This window comes from Canis lupus, chromosome 4 (genome assembly GCF_011100685.1).
Source record: "Canis lupus familiaris isolate Mischka breed German Shepherd chromosome 4, alternate assembly UU_Cfam_GSD_1.0, whole genome shotgun sequence".
Lineage (NCBI taxonomy): Eukaryota > Metazoa > Chordata > Mammalia > Carnivora > Canidae > Canis > Canis lupus.
This window is the reverse complement of record NC_049225.1, coordinates 25693044-25713897: the sequence shown is the minus strand read 5'-3', so window position 1 is coordinate 25713897 and position 20854 is coordinate 25693044. Positions and strand designations below refer to the sequence as shown.

The 20854-nt window shown below is 34.5% G+C and overlaps 1 protein-coding gene and 1 non-coding gene across 10 annotated transcripts in view; one reads left to right on the top strand and one right to left on the bottom strand.

Annotated features, from left to right (window-relative positions):
- ADK (adenosine kinase) overlaps positions 1 to 20854 on the bottom strand; it is a 508004-nt gene that overhangs the window by 66846 nt on the left and 420304 nt on the right. The window lies entirely within an intron of this gene.
- On the top strand, positions 13875 to 13943 carry LOC119871706. The gene has a single exon (XR_005358775.1). It is a non-coding gene; the product is annotated as a small nucleolar RNA U2-30 (small nucleolar RNA).

Genomic DNA, 20854 nt, shown 5'->3' with positions numbered 1-20854 from the left:
AGAAGCTAGGAAGATACAAGGAAGAATTTTTCTCTATAGACTTGAGAGGAAACATGGCCCTATGATATCTTTATCACTCTACATGATGATATTAGAGACTTTCAGCCTTTAGAACTGAAAGACAATAAATTTATGTTGGTTGCAAAGGGCTGGCAAAAGTTAGAGAAACTGAGGAGTTTCTTTTTCTTTTTTTTTTTTTTTTTTGAGGAGTTTCTTTTAGGGTGACAAAAATGTTCTAAAATTGACGGTGGTGACGGTTGTAAAACTGTGAATATACAAAAAAACTGAATTATACATTTTAAATGCGTAAATTATACGGTATATGAATTATATCTCAATAAAGCTGTTTGGGGAAAAATAAGATGAAATACAGGAAGAATAAATCAGAAACTAATGAATTCAGTTGCCTTCAAAAGGTAGGTGAAGGGACACCTGGGTGGCTCAGCAGTTAAGCGTCTGCCTTCGGCTCAGGGTGTGATCCTGGAGTCCCACAATAGGGCTCCCTGCATGGAGTCTGGTTCTCCCTCTGCCTATGTCTCTGCCTCTCTCTGTGTCTCTCATGAATAAATAATAAAAATAAAAATAAAAATAAAAATAAAAAGTAAAGATAAAAAAAAAGTGGTAGGTGGAAAAAGGATGGAATAATGGGAAAATGGGAATGGAGAAGAGATGTGGGGAGAGAGACAATTCATTAAATATATCTTTGTAAAGAGACACCACAGTATCTACAGAGCCATGATAACCTTATACACACCATTTAGAAAGTTAAAATTAACTGTGGGGGGAAATGCTGTTGTGTTATACTGGAGTAGGCAAGATCAGTATGAACTCATATTAAAAATATATATATACACACACACACATATATACATGCACACACAGATATAGACAAATAGATACAGAAATAGGTATAGATGTATGCATATATTCATGTATTTTTAAATTCCATTCACAGAGAAACTTAGAAGAAAAAACAAGAGAAATTGACTAACTACTAATGCATTATGTGGGGTCCTGGATTGTATACTGTAGACCAGAAAAAGAACATTAGTGAAATAACTAGTAACATCTGAAGAAGGTGTGTAGCTTTTTAAATAATATTCTTTCAATATTAATTTCCTGGTTTTGATAATTGTACTACAGTTATATAAAATGTTAGTGTTTAGGAAAGCTGAGTGAAGGATATATGGAAGATCTGTATTTTTGCAATCTCTTTGCTGCAAAATGAAAAGTTAAAAACATTAAAAATTTAAGATCAATGTTGTTATGAATATCCTTGTATGTAAATCTTTGTGCATATGCTAAATTATTCCATAGGATTAATTCCTGTAACTAAAATTACTGAGTCAAAGGATATGCATATTTTAAAGGCTTTTGATATGTATTCTCAAGCTGTCACCCAGGAAAGCTGTACAAAATTTCTCCCACCAGCAGTGGGTCTCAATTATTTTTCAAACTTCAAGATGTACCAGATGATCTCTAAGGTCATTTCTAGTTCTTGTCTGCACCAAAACCTCACTTATATTGCACAAATCACTGTGCAAATCACTATGATCACTATGTAAAGTGAACTCATGCTTGCATTATTTTATTTCTACAGCCCATTTCTTGGTAAAATTCAAATAATGTTTTCTATGTATAGTTTTCTAGTGTGTATCCTACCTGCTTTATTTATGTATAAGCTCTCTAAAGGGCCATATGCCTTTGTTTCCAATAAAACTCCAGCACAGTATATGTTAGAAACAGCAGTGGTTCAATATAGCATTTCAGTTAAGTTGCAACTTGGTTCTTGTCATAGACATGTTCAGATACCTGATATTTCAAGTCCTGTATCATTTTTGCATGAAGTCCTTCCTCATTTTGCCTTCCTTATACTTTCCTGGGTCTTTACAGTTCAGGCTGTAATTGCAGAGCTGGGTACCCCAACTTTAAGATAGTTCTAACAAGGACAGGATATGTATCAAGAGTAGAGCATAGAATTACTTTAGACGTTAAGATGTAAGTTCCAGCCCAACTGGAACTGCAGAGCTTTTGTTTTAACAAATTGTCTTCTGTACTAATCAATTCTTAGAACTGGCCTGGGCTTCAATCTAGATTGTCTTAGCCCTGAGTGATTATCCTTCCTAGCATTCTAGGCTCCACTTTCTAAAAACTAAACTGCTCTAACTCCAATGTATTTGTTAAGCATTTTAGTGTTTGCCAGTTTCTGGCAACCTTTCCTCTTAGAAGACCAATACAGCTCCTTTTATATAAGAATAGACTTCTCTGAATGATACCGATAGCCTCCTGAGAAAGAGCTTTTTTCCTTTTTCCACAACCACTCCTACCTCACATAATAACTTGGTGTGTTCATACCAGAACTGCTGAGGCTGCTGTACCCTTGGAAACTGTACTTAAAATGACTTGCTACCAACTCCTGGATCTACTTTATCTCAACATCTGCCTCACCTGAATTAAGTTTTTTCCCAGTCCCCACCACTCTGCTTTCCTGACTTTCCTATTTAACCGATCCACTATGCTTACCGATCCGCTATGCTTCCTTCCTAGTCCATTAATCTAACTTACTATAATCTACTTTATCACAGCTTTGGCTTGTAAACTATAGAAACAGCACAAAAGGTCAATTCTCGAAACCTTGATTGGCATGATTCATCTGGAGGAAAATTATCACCCCAACAAGATCTATATAATATTTCCATTTTCCCCTGTTTAGGTAAAATTTAGCGTAACTCGAAGAGAAAAGCTAGCTATGCTTTGATTCTGAATTGAAACCACCAAATAACTTATAGTAACACATGGAAAACTGAGCTGTGAACAGATCCCAGATTAAATGTCAGTACTGTCAATGGTGACAAATGCCTTTATGCTTAATAGATAAGCTTACAAGTGTATGCTGGGTTGGGTTGTTGCTATCACGTGTCAAAGAAACCTAATGACCCTATTATGATCTACTTCTTATGCTGACATACCAATGAGTAGGTTTCTAAAAGTTTATTGCAGCTGAATGTTCAGTTAAAGTTTAATATATATATTAAACATATATTAATATATCTATATAATATATAATATAAAATATAGTAATATATTTCATTAATATATATTATATAAATAAACATTTTATCTTTTTCCCTCTAAATAGTTCTTTGTACTTATAAAACATCCAATTAAAAAAATCTAAATGAGGGGATCCCTGGGTGGCTCAGCAGTTTAGCGCCTGCCTTTGGCCGAGGGCGTGATCCTGGAGTCCTGGCATTGAGTCCTATGTCGGGCTTCCGGCATGGAGCCTGCTTCTCCCTCTGCCTATGTCTCTGCCTCTCTCTCTCTCTCTCTCTTTTATAAATAAATAAATAAATCTTTAAAAAAATCTAAATGTAGATATTCTTTATAGAGGAATGTGAAGATAGGAATGGATAAATTGAAGGTTATTTCAAAATAAAGCTTTTTGATTAGCCTTTGTGTCAAATTCTCAAAGTAGCTATAGCCAAGGCTCTAAAAATCTTAAGCCTATATGGATTTGTTATAATGGCTTAACAGATTCCAGAATAGCTGACTGCAATACTATTCGATCATAACAAAGAGCACTGTTGATCTTTCACAATAATCATGCTATGACTTGTAATTTATGGTGGAAATATAATGGTTAATCCTAGTACTGTAAGTCACAGATGGTCAAGGCCATGGTTTACTTTCTAGGACTCAGGGGCATATTCATATTAACCAGGAGTTTCGACATGAACCTTGCTAGGGGTCCATGTAACTGTTTCAGGGAACTAGACTTTTTGTCTAGGCCTCCATTCATTGTTCCTCATCCAATCTTCCTTAAGACCTAGCTATACTCCACATATTTAAGCAACATCTAGAAGGAATAAGACCATTTTAAAACAGAACAGTTTCTTCATTAAAATGTGAGTCACAGAAGGAACAGTGTTCTCTAGAAAGTTCAATGACAAAGATTTATATGAAAAATTTCACAAAAAAACACCTTGAATCGTAGACTATAATCACATTATACAGCTTGTAAATGTAGACTCTTTAGTGAAGACATATTTCTACTGCTTTCAATTTTAGGGGAGTCTATCATTCACTTATTAAACACTAAACCATGAATATCTCCTGAAAATGAAGACATTTCTCTAGTGTTACCTGCTGCTTCTATGTAGATTTAAAATGGGATGAATATATTTATTTAATTTTAAATGTTACTTTGAACTTCTATTTCTGGTTTCTAGTATCAGAATTTCTATAATTTTATTAATAGATATATTATCTCCTAGTTTAGTCTCAACTACAAATTTTATTAATGGGTTACTGACTCTTTTTCCTTAATTTAAGGAAAGAAAATATTTAATAAAGCTAGTTCAGTAGCACTTCTTTTAGAAGGCACTTTAGTATGAACTGTCTCCATGGCTGAATTCATTACCCTTTCACATTAGTCTTTGTTTATCATCTTTAAACCAAACCAATCTTTATTAATTTTCTAAGGCATTTTCCCTAGTGCTCTTACCATGGTTTATATATAGCTTTTTCTCTACAATTTTCCTAACCCTATCAAATTTGTCTCACTCTAACCCCACAGGTTTATTCATTACTAATACCTTTTAGAGGGATTATTGCAGTTTTTATTCTTTGGCATTTAATTAGAAAATAAAAATATCTTCACGTTTAGTATTCACTGATCCCTCTGAAACAGGGCTTTATAAACAAATAAAAGTGCATTATGATAAACTGACCACAAGATGTTTCTCAGCCCAAATGATCTCTTCTTCCTTTGTATGCACTTCAAGATAATTAATTAATTAATTAATTAATTAATTAATGGGGAGGGGGAGAACAACAAGAGCAAGCAGGGAGGGTGGGCAGAGGGAGAGAATCTCAAGTAGACTCCATACCGAGTGCAGAGCCTGATGCGGAGCTCAGTTTCATGACCTTGAGATCATGGCCTGAGCTGAAATCAAGAATTAGATGCTTAACCCACTGAGCCACTCAGGCATCGCTCCTTCTGTATGTACTTTAAGCACTTAATCATGTACTGCCCAGCAAAGCATTAAAAAACCTATCACAACTTATCATTCATGTTTACCCACAAATCTCTCCCCAATATTTGACATTCTCTGTGATACATTATACCTTTTAAGGCCTCTTTGCATTTTTATCTTGTTATTCCATCAATTTATATTCCTTTGGAATCTCAACTTGCCAAAAATGAACTGTACTCTTCAAAGCCTCATTAAAACACCACTTCTTTGTGAAACTTTCTCCAATTCCTTGTGTCTTCTGTCCTATAAAGGGTAGTTCATTAAAGTCATATACTACTTCTCTTACTGTGTTAGTGGGTTATGCCTCTCCTAGATTTCAAGAAATAGAATTTTTGTCTCATTTATTTTTATAACCATAATTCTTGACACACAGTAGGTGCTCAGTAAAACCACAGTGATCTGAATTCATCTGTACTGCTACTTTACTGTTTTATCTATTGGTATTTTACCATTCCCACTTGTCCTGTTAGAGAGTCTCAGATTTCTTTAAGTTCTATATTACCTGGCATATTCTTAGCACATAATCAAAGATCTTTGAATTGGAAGAAATGTTAGAAATAGCACAGCACAAAAACTTAAGCAATACAAGAATTCATTTCACTAAATATCTTTGTTTTACTATCTATAATAAGGAGCATGACAATATGGACTGGTTTGCTCAGGATAGCCCTAGTATAATTAATGGTACTCTCTTTCACTCTCAAATATATCTGAGTTTTGTTAAGTTTTATGGTCATCTTAATAATGAAAAACTGTTTACTTCCTCATAAGTACTGGACAGTTGAACAGTCCTAATTATTGTATCTTTTGAATTCTGAACCATATGGATGTATTGCCTATTCAGAGAACAGTTAAAAAAAATTTCCCCTTTGTTATAAGGTAGGTAAGGGTAGAGTTTTCTAGAACTAAATGAAATAAAAATACAGGCAAAATTTAATATGATAAGTAAATCAGGGGCACCTGGGTGGCTCAGTTAGTTAAGTGTCTGAATTGATTTTGGCTCAGGTCCTGATCTCAGGGTTGTGAGACTAAGCCCTGTATTGGGCTCCATGCTGGTGTGGAGCCTGCTTAAGATTCTCCTCACCTCTCTCCTTCTCCCATTTGCTTGCACATGCATTCTCTCTCTCTCTCTCTCTCAAAAAAAAAAAAAAAAAAAAAAAGATAAATAAATTGAATATTGGGCTAAGTGCTAAATGATTAATTTGACAACAAATTAGGACATTTTCTTAGGGCTTTAGATTGCTTATTAAACCAGAAAGGCACTGAATATAAGAACTTAAAATAGTTTAACAGAAGCAGAAAAAAGCTAAATAAACTTCATGGGCCAAGATTAAACAACAGGGGAAAATCCTTAGGAATAGTGGCTTCTATTTTGGCTACTTCAAAGGTCAATGAATATAAAAAATGATGTACACTTCTAAAGAAATTTAATTAGGATAAACTGTCTTGGCTAAGGCTTAAAGGAATAAAGCAATAGATAAGTCTTCATTTAAGCAGTTTTTAATGTCCAATGAGCAACCACTTTTTTCTTTTAACCTAAGAAAATTTTAACTGTTCAATGATCTGAATCAGATTTTTCTGCTACACCTCCGAAGACTTTTATCTGAGCCAAAGACATACACGCCATGTTTCAGCCAAAATAAAATTCTGCCGCCAAGCTGTAATGTTCTGAAAAATAAATTTTGGAGTCTAACTGAATTTTAGAAAAATCACTCACTGGGCAAAAACAGTAATTATTCTGAAAAACATTTGGTAATATACTTCTCAGATAAATATCCATTTATAATATATTTTCAAGAGTTTTCAATTATAGAAATTGACTTTGGAGTTTTAAAAGAAGATGGATACATTATCTAAGAACCATTTAATTTAATGTGTACATATATATCTATAAACATGTAGGTAAATGTAGCTATCATTAGATATCCTTCACATACACATAATGCATTTATAAGATATGTATACACACCTCCATGTGGGACTGTTTTAACCAGTTCTAAAAAATTCTAACTGAAGAGAAGTCTTAAAATTAGAGATTATATGGCTGAAGCTCTGAGAAACAGAGTTAAGCAAATATATACTAGATCATATACGTACATTTTCTTGAGTCAAAAGGTCTCTGGATGTATTCCTACAGGAAGATTTAGAATACAAAAATCTATTGGTATTGCTCTAATGGTTAAGTGTAATGAAGAGGCAGAAAGTGATCCTTTAAATATACATTCTCAGATACACTAAAAGCTATAAACCAGGGTTTTCCCAATCTTGGCATTCCTGTTATTTTGGGCCAGATAAATCTCTGTTGTTGATGGCTGTCCTGTATATTACAGGATATATAAGTGGCATCTTTGGCTTTTGTCCATTTCCTACTGCCCACCCAACTGTAACAACCAAAAGTGAAGGGAAAAACTGCTCCTGGTTGAGAACCACTGCTGTAAATAAATGAGGCAATGTAGTATAGAATAGATTAGACTGGATTGGGATTCAAGATGCTGGGATTTTTTTTTTTTTTAAGATTCTATTTATTTATTTATGAGAGAGAAAGAGAGAGAAAGAGAGAGAGAGAGAGAGAGAGAGAGAAAGGCAGAGACACAGGCAGAGGGAGAAGCAGGCTCCAATGCAGGACTTGATCCCAGGTCTCCAAGATCACACTCTGGGCTGAAGGCAGCACTAAACCTCTGAGCCACCTGGGCTCCTTGACTTTTTTTTTGGGCCCGAGTTTTTTGGTCTGATCCAGTTTTTTTGGCTCTAACTTTGGGATCTTGTGTAAATTATTGCATCCACCCATTCTCAAAGTAGGTTATGGATGGTAGTATTGCTAAATCAGCTAAGAACCTTATATAACAGATGAATACACTTAATTTTCTTGAGCCATATATTTTTCTATTTTACAATTAAAAATATTGACTAGGAACTTTAATTTAGGCTCTAATGCCATAGCTTGTGATAAATCACTTCCTATACGATAAGCAGATAGAGAAGCTATACAATAAAAATAAAAAAAAATAAATGCAGGTATGAGAGCACTGTCAAGGTAGCCAAGACTTGGTAAGATAACGTTGCTGGGAGTAGAAAACCTTAAGAAGCTAGGGTGACATTTAAAAGTTGATTTCCCCCTCAGGGCACTTGTAAATTTTTGGCACTGGGTTAGAGGTTGAGAATCTAGGAAAAGGGCTCTTAATAAGAGACAGAAAAGTCAACAGAGCTTTTGACAATCTCCAGGATGCTGAAACAAAAACTGGAGTTTGGGGCTGCCAAGGCAGTCAGAATTGAGGTATCATGTTCTTTAGGAGAAGGAAAGGTATTTGCCAAATTTGTAATGTTACAGGACAAGAAGGCAAGACACTAAGCAGAAGGCCTCTAAAAGGCAGAGTAGCATTTTTAGCACTCATATGGTGCCAACAACAACCTATCAAGTATGGGCCCTAGTAAATACTGTAGAATTTCAGTTGAGATTTCAGGAGAGTTATAGCATAGGAGTGGAGGCAAATTAAAAGCCTTAGAAAAGCTGTAACTCAACCTGGAGTTGGTTCAGTCCTCAAACTATCTGCTCTAGCTGTTTTTTTTTTTTTTTTTTAATTTATGATAGTCACAGAGAGAAAGAGAGGCAGAGACACAGGCAGAGGGAGAAGCAGGCTCCATGCACCGGGAGCCTGACGTGGGATTCGATCCCGGGTCTCCAGGATCGCGCCCTGGGCCAAAGGCAGGCGCCAAACCGCTGCGCCACCCAGGGATCCCTCTAGCTGTTTTTTTATAGGAAAATAATACCACCAACAGAAATGCTATAGTTTATTATGGACAATATATAGCATTTAATGAAAATATATCAGGCAAACCAAGACATGAGGCCTTCCCAAAAGAAGACAAAAAAAGACTCATAGATGACTAAGATATAATTTTTGAATATGCAAATTATTACTGTCAATAACATGTTCAAAAAATAAATGACAAGATAGATGATTATAGTATAGAACTGATGATAATAAAAAAAGGGATCTAATAATATAGAAAGTAAAAAATGTGACTAATGAAATAAAGAACTCAATGAGGTGTTGAAATGCAGATTGGACAAAGTAGAAGGGAGGATAGTGAACTAAATGCCAGGTCACTAAGATATGTGTAACTGGTGTTCCAATTAGAAAGAGAGGAATGTAGTATCCAAAGAGATAAAGGTTGGAAAATCTCCAAAACTGGTAAGAGTCATCAACCACAGATCCAAGTACTAAAAACTCTGCAGGATAAATACAAGAAAACCAGAACCAAGTCCAAAGTTAAAGTCAAAGAAAAATTCTAAAAACCAGACAGAGAAAGTGGAAATATATCTAAAGAAGCAAGAATAAGACTAACAACTGACTTCTTTTTTTTTTTTAAAGATTTTATTTATTTATTCACGATAGATATATATAGAAAGACAGAGAGAGGCAGAGACACAGGCAGAGGGAGAAGCAGGCTCCATTACAGGGAGCCCAACGTGGGACTTGATCCCGGGAGTCCAGGATCGCGCCCTGGGCCAAAGGCAGGCGCTAAACCACTGAGCCACCCAGGGATCCCCTAACAACTGACTTCTTGACAAAAATAAAAGAATCCAAAGATTATGGAAGTCACTGTAAAGAGTCAAAGAATATACCGTCTAATACAGAGTTCTATACTTATTGAAAGGCAAAATAAAAGATAACTGCAGGAGCGCCTGGGTAGCTCAATTGGTTAAGCATCCCACTTTTGTTTTCAGTTCTGGTCATGATCTCAGGGTTTTAAGATCAAGCCCTACGTTGGGCTCTGTGCTGAACATGGAGAGTGCTTGGGATTCCCTCTCCCCGCTCTCACTTTGCAGCAGCCCCCATGCTTGCTCCCTTCCCTTTTCTCAAAAAAAGAAAAAAAAATCTGCAAACAAAAATTAAGAGAATCCACATTCTCGGTGGAATAATAAAAGAAGCAAGGGGAGGCAGAAGAAAAATGATAAAATAATTCTTAATTATTCAGATGAAAACATGGAAATGCAGGAGGAGAAGAACAACAATGTAAAGAGTAAAATTCAACTGCACAAAATGATAACAGTATTTTGTCACTACAAGGCATTAAAATGTAGAATTAAGGTGACTGACAACAATAATACAGAAGGTTGGAGGTCTTAAATGGAATTAAAATCTTCTAAGATCTTCCATTGTATGAGAAGTGGCAAACCTTACAGTTTATGTTTGACTTCAATATGTCAAGGATACATTTTTGTAATCTTTAGGGCAAACATCAAAAGGATATACAACTGCCAAGCAAATAGAAAAGGAAATGAATAAAAAAAACCTTGTTCAATTCCAAAAGAAGCAGGAAAGAAGAAAAAAAGAAGATAAACATGTGAGACAAACAGGAAAACAAAGAGTAAGATGTGAGATAGGAATCCAATTATATGAGTAATGTATATTAAATATAAATAGACTCCAATTAAAGGATAGAATGAATTTAAAAAATACAATAAAGTGCATTCTAATTACCAAAAAAAATCTTGTATTTAAGAACAGAAAGGTTGAAAGTAAAGGGATTGGAAAGCCATGCAAACACTAAAACAACATAAAACTGGCAGTTAAACTAATAATAGATGCAAAAGATATTCATCATTAGAGGTAATGGAGGATATTTCCAAATGATAAAAGGTTCAATCCATCAAGAAGATAGAAAAATTCTAAACTTATACACGTCATTTACATACATATATATATAGCTTACACATGAATGAAAGCTTCAAAATATATAAAGCAGAACTAGATGGAACCAAAACGAGATATATAAAAATCCCAATCATAAGAGGACACTTTATTTTTATTTTATTTTGTGTTTTAAAGATGTTATTTATTTATTCATGAGAGACATAGAGAGAGAGGCAGAGACATAGGCAGAGGGAGAAGCAAGCTCCCTGTGGGTAGTCCGATGCAGAACTTGATCCCAAGACCCAGGATCATGATCTGAGCCAAAGACAGATGCCCAACCACTGAGCCAAACTGGCTCCCCATAGGAGGACACTTTAATAAACATTTCTCAATAACTGATAAAACAAGCAGATAAAAACTAAACAAGAGTATAAATGATCTGGACAACAAACTCAACAAAACTGACCTTTCTGTATATAGTAAGACTATATTTAAGAATGTTGGTATATTAAAAAAAAGGGATGGCAACATATATATTGTTTTCAAATGCACAAAAAATGTGTATAATACTGATCACATGATGTTCAATAAGACAAAGTTTCAACAAATTTTGAAGAACTAAATAAAATCATTCTGTCTGACCATGATAAAGTTAAACCAAAAATCAGAAAAAGATAATTAGAAAATATCTAAATATATTCCAGATATTTATAAATTAAGCAGAACTTCCTAAATAACTTCTAAAGAATATATCACAATAGTAACTAGAAAATGTTTTGAACTAAAAATAATAAAATAGACATATCAAAATTTAGAAATTTTGTAAGTAGAAAATAGAATAAAGAAAAAGTATGCAAAATTTAAAAAATAAAACATTCAATGGAGAAAATCAACAAAGACAGGGTTGGCTATTTTTCTTTTCATAAAAAGATTTTATTTATTTCAGAAGGAGAGCAAGAGAGCACGACTCCACAAGAGAAGCAGACTCCATGGTAAGCAGGGAACTGGTAATGGGGCTTAGTCCCAGAACCCTGGTATTATGACCTTGGCTTACTGCAGACTGAGCCACCCAGGTGCCCTCGTTCTTTACAAGACTAATAAAATTGATAAATCTTGTCATGGCCATGAAAATGTGCCTCTCAGATATTCCAAGTGGAACTATGGTCTGAAATTCACCACTGCATTCATACTGAGGCCATGTTTCCCTTGAGCACAACAGAGTAGCATAGAGACCTGTTCTTGAGATACATGGGATTCCTTTGGGCAACTTTGCTTGTTGGGCAACTTTGGCTTGTGGATTCCTCTCTGGCTTTGTCAAAACCTAACTGCATTGCAATCTATGTGTCTTCCTGCCCAACCTTCCTTTGGTCCTGCTAACACAAGGGTCAGACTTGTACAACAATTTGATAGGTTTCCCTGTTTCCTCAGGCTTCTAATTTATCTTCTGTTATAGGTGTTTCCTTCCATTAATCTCTTGAGTGTCAAGCCTCATCTTGGCATCTACTTCTTTTGAAAATCCAAATTAGCATAAACTTAAAGGAAGAGTGATCAAGGAAAAGAGAAAGAGCACACATTTATTTTTTTTTTAATATTTTTTTATTATTTTTTTAAATTTATGATAGGCACACAGTGAGAGAGAGGCAGAGACACAGGCAGAGGGAGAAGCAGGCTCCATGCACCAGGAAGCCCGATGTGGGACTCGATCCCGGGTCTCCAGGATCGCGCCCTGGGCCAAAGGCAGACGCCAAACCGCTGTGCCACCCAGGGATCCCTTTTTTTTTTTTTTAAAGATTTTATTTATTTATTCATTAGAATACACAGAGAGGAGAGAGAGGAGAGAGGCAGAAACACAGGTAGAGTAAGAAGCAGGCTCCATGCAGGGAGCCTGACGTAAGAGCACATATTTAATTCCAAGATTAGGAATCTAAAAAGGAACATCACTATAGATCCTACAGTAATTAAGAAGATGGAAGAATACTAGAAATAATTTTATGCTATTAAATTTGAGTACTTAGGTGAAATATACAAACCCTGAGAGAAATACAATTTATCAGAACTGACATAGAAAGAAATAGAAAATCGGGCACTCCTATTCAATTAAAGAAGAATCTGTAATGAAAAACTATCCAATAAAGTATTCTCTAGGCCCAGATATTTTGATGGGTGAACTCTTTCAAATATTTACATAAAAATTACCTCAAGCTTATAAAACTCTCCCAAAACAGAAAAAGGGCACTTCCTAATTCACTTCATAAGGTTATTAGAATGTTCCTGCACAAACTAACAAGGAAGTTACAAGAGAGAAAAATTAAGAAACAAACTCTTTCATAACACTGCAAAAATCTGAGATAAATATAATCAGATAAAATCCAGTGATATATTAAAAGAATATCATGACTCTACTGGGACTATCCCGATAATGTATGGAAAATGGAATGTTTACCATTCCAAAATCAAGCAGTAATTCACACATTAAAAAAGGGGGAGGGTGAAAAATCATATAGCAATCTCTAATAGGTACAGAAAAGTTATTTGATAAAATTCAACTCCCTTTATGACTAAAAACACCTCAACATCATCAACAACCAAACTCTTTGTAAACTATTAATGAAAGGAAACTTTCTTAATCTGTTAAAGAGTATCTATAAAGAGATTATAGCAAACTTTATCCTTTTTGATGAAATACTGAAGATTTTCCACGGGAGATTGGGAATGAGACAAAGATACTCACTATAACCAATAAAGAGATTACAGTAAACTTTATCCTTTTTGATGAAATACTGAAGATTTTCCATGGGAGATTGGGAATGAGACAAAGATACTCACTATAACCATTTCAGTTATACTCATAGTCACTGTGCTTCACTGTGCTAATAGTGTAGTAAGAAAAATAAAAAATAAATTCAAAGATTGGGAAAGAAGAAATTAAACTGTTATTATTCATAGATGATACCACTATATACACAGAAAATCCAAAAGAATCAACAGACATATTATTATAATTAATAAGTAGAAACAAAGCAAGTATAAAAATTCATATTCCAGTAAAACACAATTGGAAACTTAAAGTATGTCATTTAAAAATGATGTACCTGTATGTATAAAGGTGAGAGTGGATAACTGAGGACTTGTTGATAGATAAAAGACTGGAGGGTGAATTTGTGTGTATATAAAAGACTAATCAGTTTTTCTGACTAATTAGTAATGATGGAAAGGTTTTCTACTGATCTTTATAACTATGAATGTTTCTATACTTGATCTGAGCTCAGAATTAAAAAAAAAGGGTAGTACCAAAAAATAAATAATAAATGGGGATGCCCGGCTGGTTCAGTTGGTAGAGCATGTGACACATGATTTTAGGGTCGTGAGTTCAAGCCCCATGTTGGGCATAGAGCTCACATAAAGAAAATACAAAAAAAAAAAGGGGGGGGGAGGGAATCTCATAAAAGTTATATATGTAAGACCATTATACTGAAAAAAAAATAACATTTTGAGAAAAATTAAAGACCACCTAAATTAATAGAGTAAAATACTCTATGGATTGGAAGACACAATATTGTAAAGATGTCAATTCTTTCCAAATGGGCTAAGATATTCGATATATAATTCAATTCAATAAAATTTTAGTAGGAATTAAGAAATTTCAGGGGGAAAACAATAATATGATTCTAAAATTTATGCGGAAATGCAAAGGGCCAAGAAAAGCCAGGATAAGCTTGAAGAACAAAGTTGGAAGTCTGGCATTACCAAATAAAAAGACTAATTATAAGTTAAGTAAATAAGAGTCTAAACTGGTTATAAAGATAAAGAAAACAACGGAATAGAATAGTCTAGAAAAAGACTGTCAGATATAAGGTAATGTGAAATGTGACAAAGGTATCAATTTACTGCAGTAAGGGTTGTTCCTTTTAATAAATGATGGTCGGTCAACTGGTTATTCATATGGGCAAAAGAAATGAATTGTCCCTCTACCTCATACCATATATAAAAATTAATTCTAATTCCAGGACTGTGAATGCAGATGAAAAGAGTAACATAAATTTTAAGGGGAAAAAAAAAAACAATAGGAAAACCTTTTAATGAGCTAGGGATATGCAAAGATTTTCTTTATAAGAATATGAAAAGTATTACCCATAAAGGAAAAACATTATTAACTGGTCTATATTAAAATTAAGAGCTTTATTTCTCAAAAGATACCATGAAGGGCATGAAAAGGAAAGCCACAAGGTGGGAGAATATAGTTGCAATACATTTATCTAACAAAAGACTTGTATGCAGACTGCTAATAGAATTATATATCAAGAAGACAATCTAATATAGGCAAAAGACTTCAACAGGAACTCTACAAAAGAAGATATCTAAATTCTAATAAGCAAATGAAAAGGGGCTCTACCTCACTAACTTAGGGAAAATCTAATGAAAGACACAATGAGAAACCAGAGCATACTCACCAGAATGGTTAAAATAAAAAACATGGACAGTAGAAAATGCTGATGAAAATGTGGAAAAATAAAAGCCATTCTATATACTGATGGTGGGCATATCAATTGGTACCACCACTTCAGAAAACTAGAAGTAAAAAAATGGAACTCTTCTGTAGCATAACTGTGGTTATGTGGTGGTAGTTTCATGATCTTACGCATTTGTTAAAGCACACAGAACCTTGACCATGAGGGGTGAACTGTACTTACTAACAAAACCAACCTAGATATGAAAGGAAACCAAAATGGAATACAAACTCTTAGAAACAAACCAAACTTTATTACAAATGAATAACGTAAACACACTGAAGTGGATGGAATAAAAGCACTAATCTGAAGTGACTCTGGAACAGTATTTTGACTGGACATCAGAGGGCTAAAGATGAAAAGAACTTTATAAACAAATAGTGAACTCTAGAAAGTAAATATATTGCGCACAAGAGTGTGGGTAAGTAATTCAAAACTACTTTAGGATGGAACAAATAAGTAAATATATTTTAGATAATGAGAGCCAAAACTTTCAATGACAGAGGAAGAAGTTAAAAGGAAGGAAAGGGTGTAGGCGAGAATGAACTCTGTTGTTGGACCAGAATCAAAGGTATCAGCAGTTTCAACTCATGGAATTCAAATATATAAATAGATAGATAGATATGGAAATAAATACAGATGGATATGTATGCATGAGTTATCATACGTACATATATTGCCAATCTATTTGCTAAGAAGGTCCCAAAGCAATGATCCTCAATTAGCAATGAGCATGTCTAGCACCCAGATCTGGGTTTCTAAATATCGTTTGCTAATTAAAGGAACCAGGATTACTTGAAGAAGTGGTTGATTCCAGGAATGAAAAGGAAAAAGACAAGCACCTAAAGCATCATAGGTTGTCAAAAAGTAAGATAACGCTCAAAAAAGTATGGAGACAGAGCAAGATGAAAAAGTCTATATATTGGGTGATTCTATTTCAAAAAGAGACAGAACTAAGTGTCAGTAGTAGAAGCCAAAATAACAGTTGCTTCTAAAGTGCTACAAGTGTTCTATCTTGATCTGGTAGTAGTGACACAGGTGTGTTCACTTAATAACTAGTAATACCAACTTCAGATGCATAAAACTTAAAAACAAACCGTACGAGATGTTCTATATTTTGATTATGGTGATTATTTAGTAAAACATACGTGTATTTCACTCTATGTAATCTATACCTCAATAAATGTGACTAAAGGTCCTTCCAAAATAATGCTATAATAGTTAACATTTGCCTAGGCTAATCTCCCAGGGCTAGGGCTGAGATCACTAAACTACAGAAACCATTCCCCAAAGACATTCCTTCATCAGAAATTTAACAGTTCCATATATGTTATTCTAAATTTTTTTACCTCCTTGCCTAATTAAAGGACTTTGTCTTTTGTGGTTACAAAAAACTAAAACAGAACATGAGTTAATAACTTAGTTGCTTATATTCCTGGTTAAGAAATAAATACTTCAAAAATCCAAAGAACTTTTTTCTATGAATGTCATACACAGACATTTTGAAAGAATGCTACTTAATTTGTTCTATCCACACCATCACCAAACTATGCCAACAAGATCATCATTTAAAATTACTTTGGCTATAGTATAATAACATTTTCAAAATGACTTATAACAATATATTGTAGGAGTAGGAGTTGTGATGATGTGCTGACATTATTCTTCCAGCTGCTGAAGTTGTTTTCCTTTAGAGTTGCATTTCCTATTCCAAATTTTCTGTACTTTATGTCTACTAGATTGCAAAGCACATTGACCTTTTCTTATAGAGTAATGTGCAGCACTGAGTATTATTAAAGAACATGAAAACTTAACTAGCAAATGGAGTGACAAGTTTCTTTTAGGTCTCAGGAACATGAAGACAAGTAACTTCAATAACCCCATTTACTTATAAGGAAATGACAAGGGCACTATGATGTGACTATCTTAAATTATAAGCAATCAAATGCAATGATTATTTAAAATGATAAACATAGATTGCTGGTAATACTAGATGAGTACATGATACTTTGTAATTTATCAAAAGAGAGAAGCACTCACCAAGACTTGACTTATTGAAGTACTAGACACTTAGTTGCTAAAAAGTTTTGTTTCTATCATCCCACAAAAGCATAAACTTGAGGCAACATCAAATCACCTAATCCAGTGGTTCTCAAAGTGAGATGGCAGATAGACAGCATTGCTATTTTACCTTTTCAACAAATACACAACCCTACACTGCCCTTCCCCCAGATTCTACATCCCATATTTCTCATCTATCTTTTCGAGGATGTATACTCTAGTCCTCTTCACAGGGATGTATCAGGTTGAAGTAAACATACTTCTATGAAGGCAGGGCTATATTTATCAAAAGTCTACTAGGTGATTCTGTCTGACATGGCAGCCCCTATCTTCCAGTTGAAAACCTCTGACCTAGTCTATTTTCTCCTTTTGGGCAAAATTACAATTCAAACAGCCCAGAAAGAATTCTCAAAGTATTCAGAAAAGTCTACAATTTATTCTTCAATGGACCTATTTCATTGTGTCACATAAGAGCCAAAGTGTGAAATGCATTATTTTCAACTTAGAATAAAAATCTTATTGCTTTTTCCAATTTTTAGGGACATGTTTTGTACAGAAAGTTGGAGAAATGTAAACTTTCTGTAAAGACATATATCTATATTATGTGGATGTATGTACATATGCATGTATATAAAATATTTATTTTTGTAATTGTTAATATAATAAGGTGTTAATACATGAAGACCTCATTAGTAGTTGCTGTCCAGTAGGTAATACAAATCTTTAGTCTAAGTTTTTCTATATTTATAGACACAAGAATGATTTCCTTGACCTGACTCCCATGCTACCTAATAGGTTCATTCAACATTTATTAAAAAGGATCAAAATATACAAAATCATATTTTTTTTTCGTGCCTGTCATTTCTGGCTTCTTACTCTTACTACTTTCCAGCACTCCTTGCCACCTTCCACCCCCACCCCCAAAAAAGCTTGGAACTCAATTAGCTTGCAAGCAATGAGACAATGGTTGATATGTGACAAAACCTCTGGGCTAGATGGATATACAAAGTGGATACACAACTGAAATAGAGCCAACCAAAAAAATAAGTGTTAAAGACTTCAGATCCACAGTTTAGTAAAGAGGGATTCAAAGAACTACATGTATAAAATAACAGAAAGTGGTTTATAGACGCAAAATCTCAAAAGGAGAAAGGTCTCTAGCATTAAATACCAAGAAAACTGATTTTGTTACATTATTGCTAAATGCCACAAACTTAGCAATGATCATTTAAAAATACTCTACAGTGTGAGGTTTAAGGAACAACGATTCCTAATTAGTGTTTTAAAAAGTGTGTTAGCACTGCCTTGTGCCATTCTGGAATGTCACTTATGGTAAATTAAGGGACACTTTCCCTCCCCATCTTCCATTAGTATTTTAATGCTAGGAGGTGGGAAAAAGCTGATCCATATTCAAGAGCAAAGGAGGAAAAACAATAACAAATTGGCATCTCTTCTGTGAATTGCCCCACAGGCCAAGCATTTTTATGTTCTTAATCATTATTAAATGACTTAACATGACACCCAGAGCCTGGCGAATGATTGCATCCTGACATGAGAACGAATTACAAATGAAATGAAAGATCAAGCCGTATTAGAGGATTGCCTCTGGGAAATGAAAATCTTTAATTCTCTTTTATTATTGACATTTATTTGGCTGCCATGAATAACAACACAGCAAAGAGATTCAGCTATGCTTGTGCACTGAATAGCTTATCCCAGGGCTCAAAACTGCATTAACATTTATCATGTTTGCTTTTGTAGCTGACACCACTGAACAGATTCTCTATCCATCTTGTATTTATCATGCATTGCAGATATAGTGCATCCTATAATTTAAGTTCATTTTCATATAGTAGGAAGAGAAAAGATTAGCCAATGTCTCTCCTCAAATAAATTCCTGCTAGTAAGTATTCCTAAGAATGGTTTAATAGATTTAATAAAGAACAAAATGAGTTGACAAAGAAATTGAATCACAGGAGGCGGGGGGCTAATTTTAAAGATTTCAACTTTGGGGAAATTGTGCAAATTCACGATGAAGAAGACACTTGTACAATATGTATATCTGGAATATGTAAAGCCTTAAAATAAATGTCTCTATAAAGAGCAACCAAAGAGCATTTATGAATCTGAAGGCAGTACTACAGTTCCTGTAAGATAAGAAGTCTGCATGTTTTTCACTTTTCTAAACAGTATTCATTGCTAAGACAGGAACAGGCCACATCCTATATGAAGACAGCAATCCAGATAGTTATTATCAATGCAGGGATGTCTTTTCATGACATTTCTTTTCTCTCTTGCACAAATTAACAGCGTGGCTTTTTCTGTCACAGTAATAAAAGATTACATGGTACTTGATGCCTTTGCTTATATGATCCTCTTTGCTAATACAATTGGATTGCCCTCCTTTCTTTAATTCCCTCCTAGAATTCAAGGCTGAGCAAACATATCAATATATCTTGGGAAAATCACTTAGTATCTCTTGATTCTTTTATTTCTTTAAAAAAAAAAGATTTATTTATTTTAGAGAGAGAGAAAGAGTGAGCAAGCATGGGTGGGAAGAGGGGCAGAGGTAGAGGTAGAGAATCTTAAGCAGACTCCCCGCTGAACATGGAGCCCAATGTGGGGCTGGATCCCATGATCATGACCTAAGCTGAAACGAAGAGGTGGACACTCAACTGACTAAGCCACTCAGTCATCCCTATATCTGATTCTTGATTGGAAATTATTTTTTACTTTTATTTATTTATTTTTTTTATAATTTTGATCATAGAAAATTTTAAACATATATACAAGTGGAGGTAATAACATAATGACCACTCCTCATATACCCATCACCAGCTTCTACAATTATTAACTCATGATGAATCTCATTTCATCTATAACTCCACTATTTGTCACTCAGGGAATTAATATGAAATAGATATTTTCTTTTTTTTTTTAATTTTTTTTTTTTTTAACTTTTATTTATTTATGATAGTCACAGAGAGAGAGAGAGGCAGAGACACAGGCAGAGGAGAAGCAGGCTCCATGCACCGGGAGCCCGACGTGGGATTCGATCCCGGGTCTCCAGGATCGTGCCCCGGGCCAAAGGCAGGCGCCAAACCGCTGCGCCACCCAGGGATCCCTGAAATAGATATTTTCTTAAGTAAGTCTGTGAATGTTGCTTTTGACAATTCTAAAGTAAGAAAGTTGGAATAAATGAATTCTAGGGTTTCTTCTCTCCAAAATTTGACAATAATCTTTTCTTTGACCCTTTCCAGGAATATATGTATGTGTGTGTGTGTGTGTGTGTGTGTGTGTACACACATACATTTTAAAGATTTTATTTACTTGAGAGAAAGACTGAAAGAGGGAGAGAGAGAGAGAGAGAGAGAGAGAGAGCGAGCGCGTACAGGCAGGGAGAAAGGGAGAAGCAGGGAGCCTGATGCACGGTTTGATCCCAGGACCCAGGGATCACGACTTGAGCTGAAGGTAGATGTTTGACTGGGCCACTCAGGCACCCCTCAGGCTTATATATTTAAGAAAACTTTCCTTCATATTCATTTTAGAACTACCATATGATTTCTGGGTGTTTATCTGAAAGGAACAAATATGCTAACTCAAAAATATA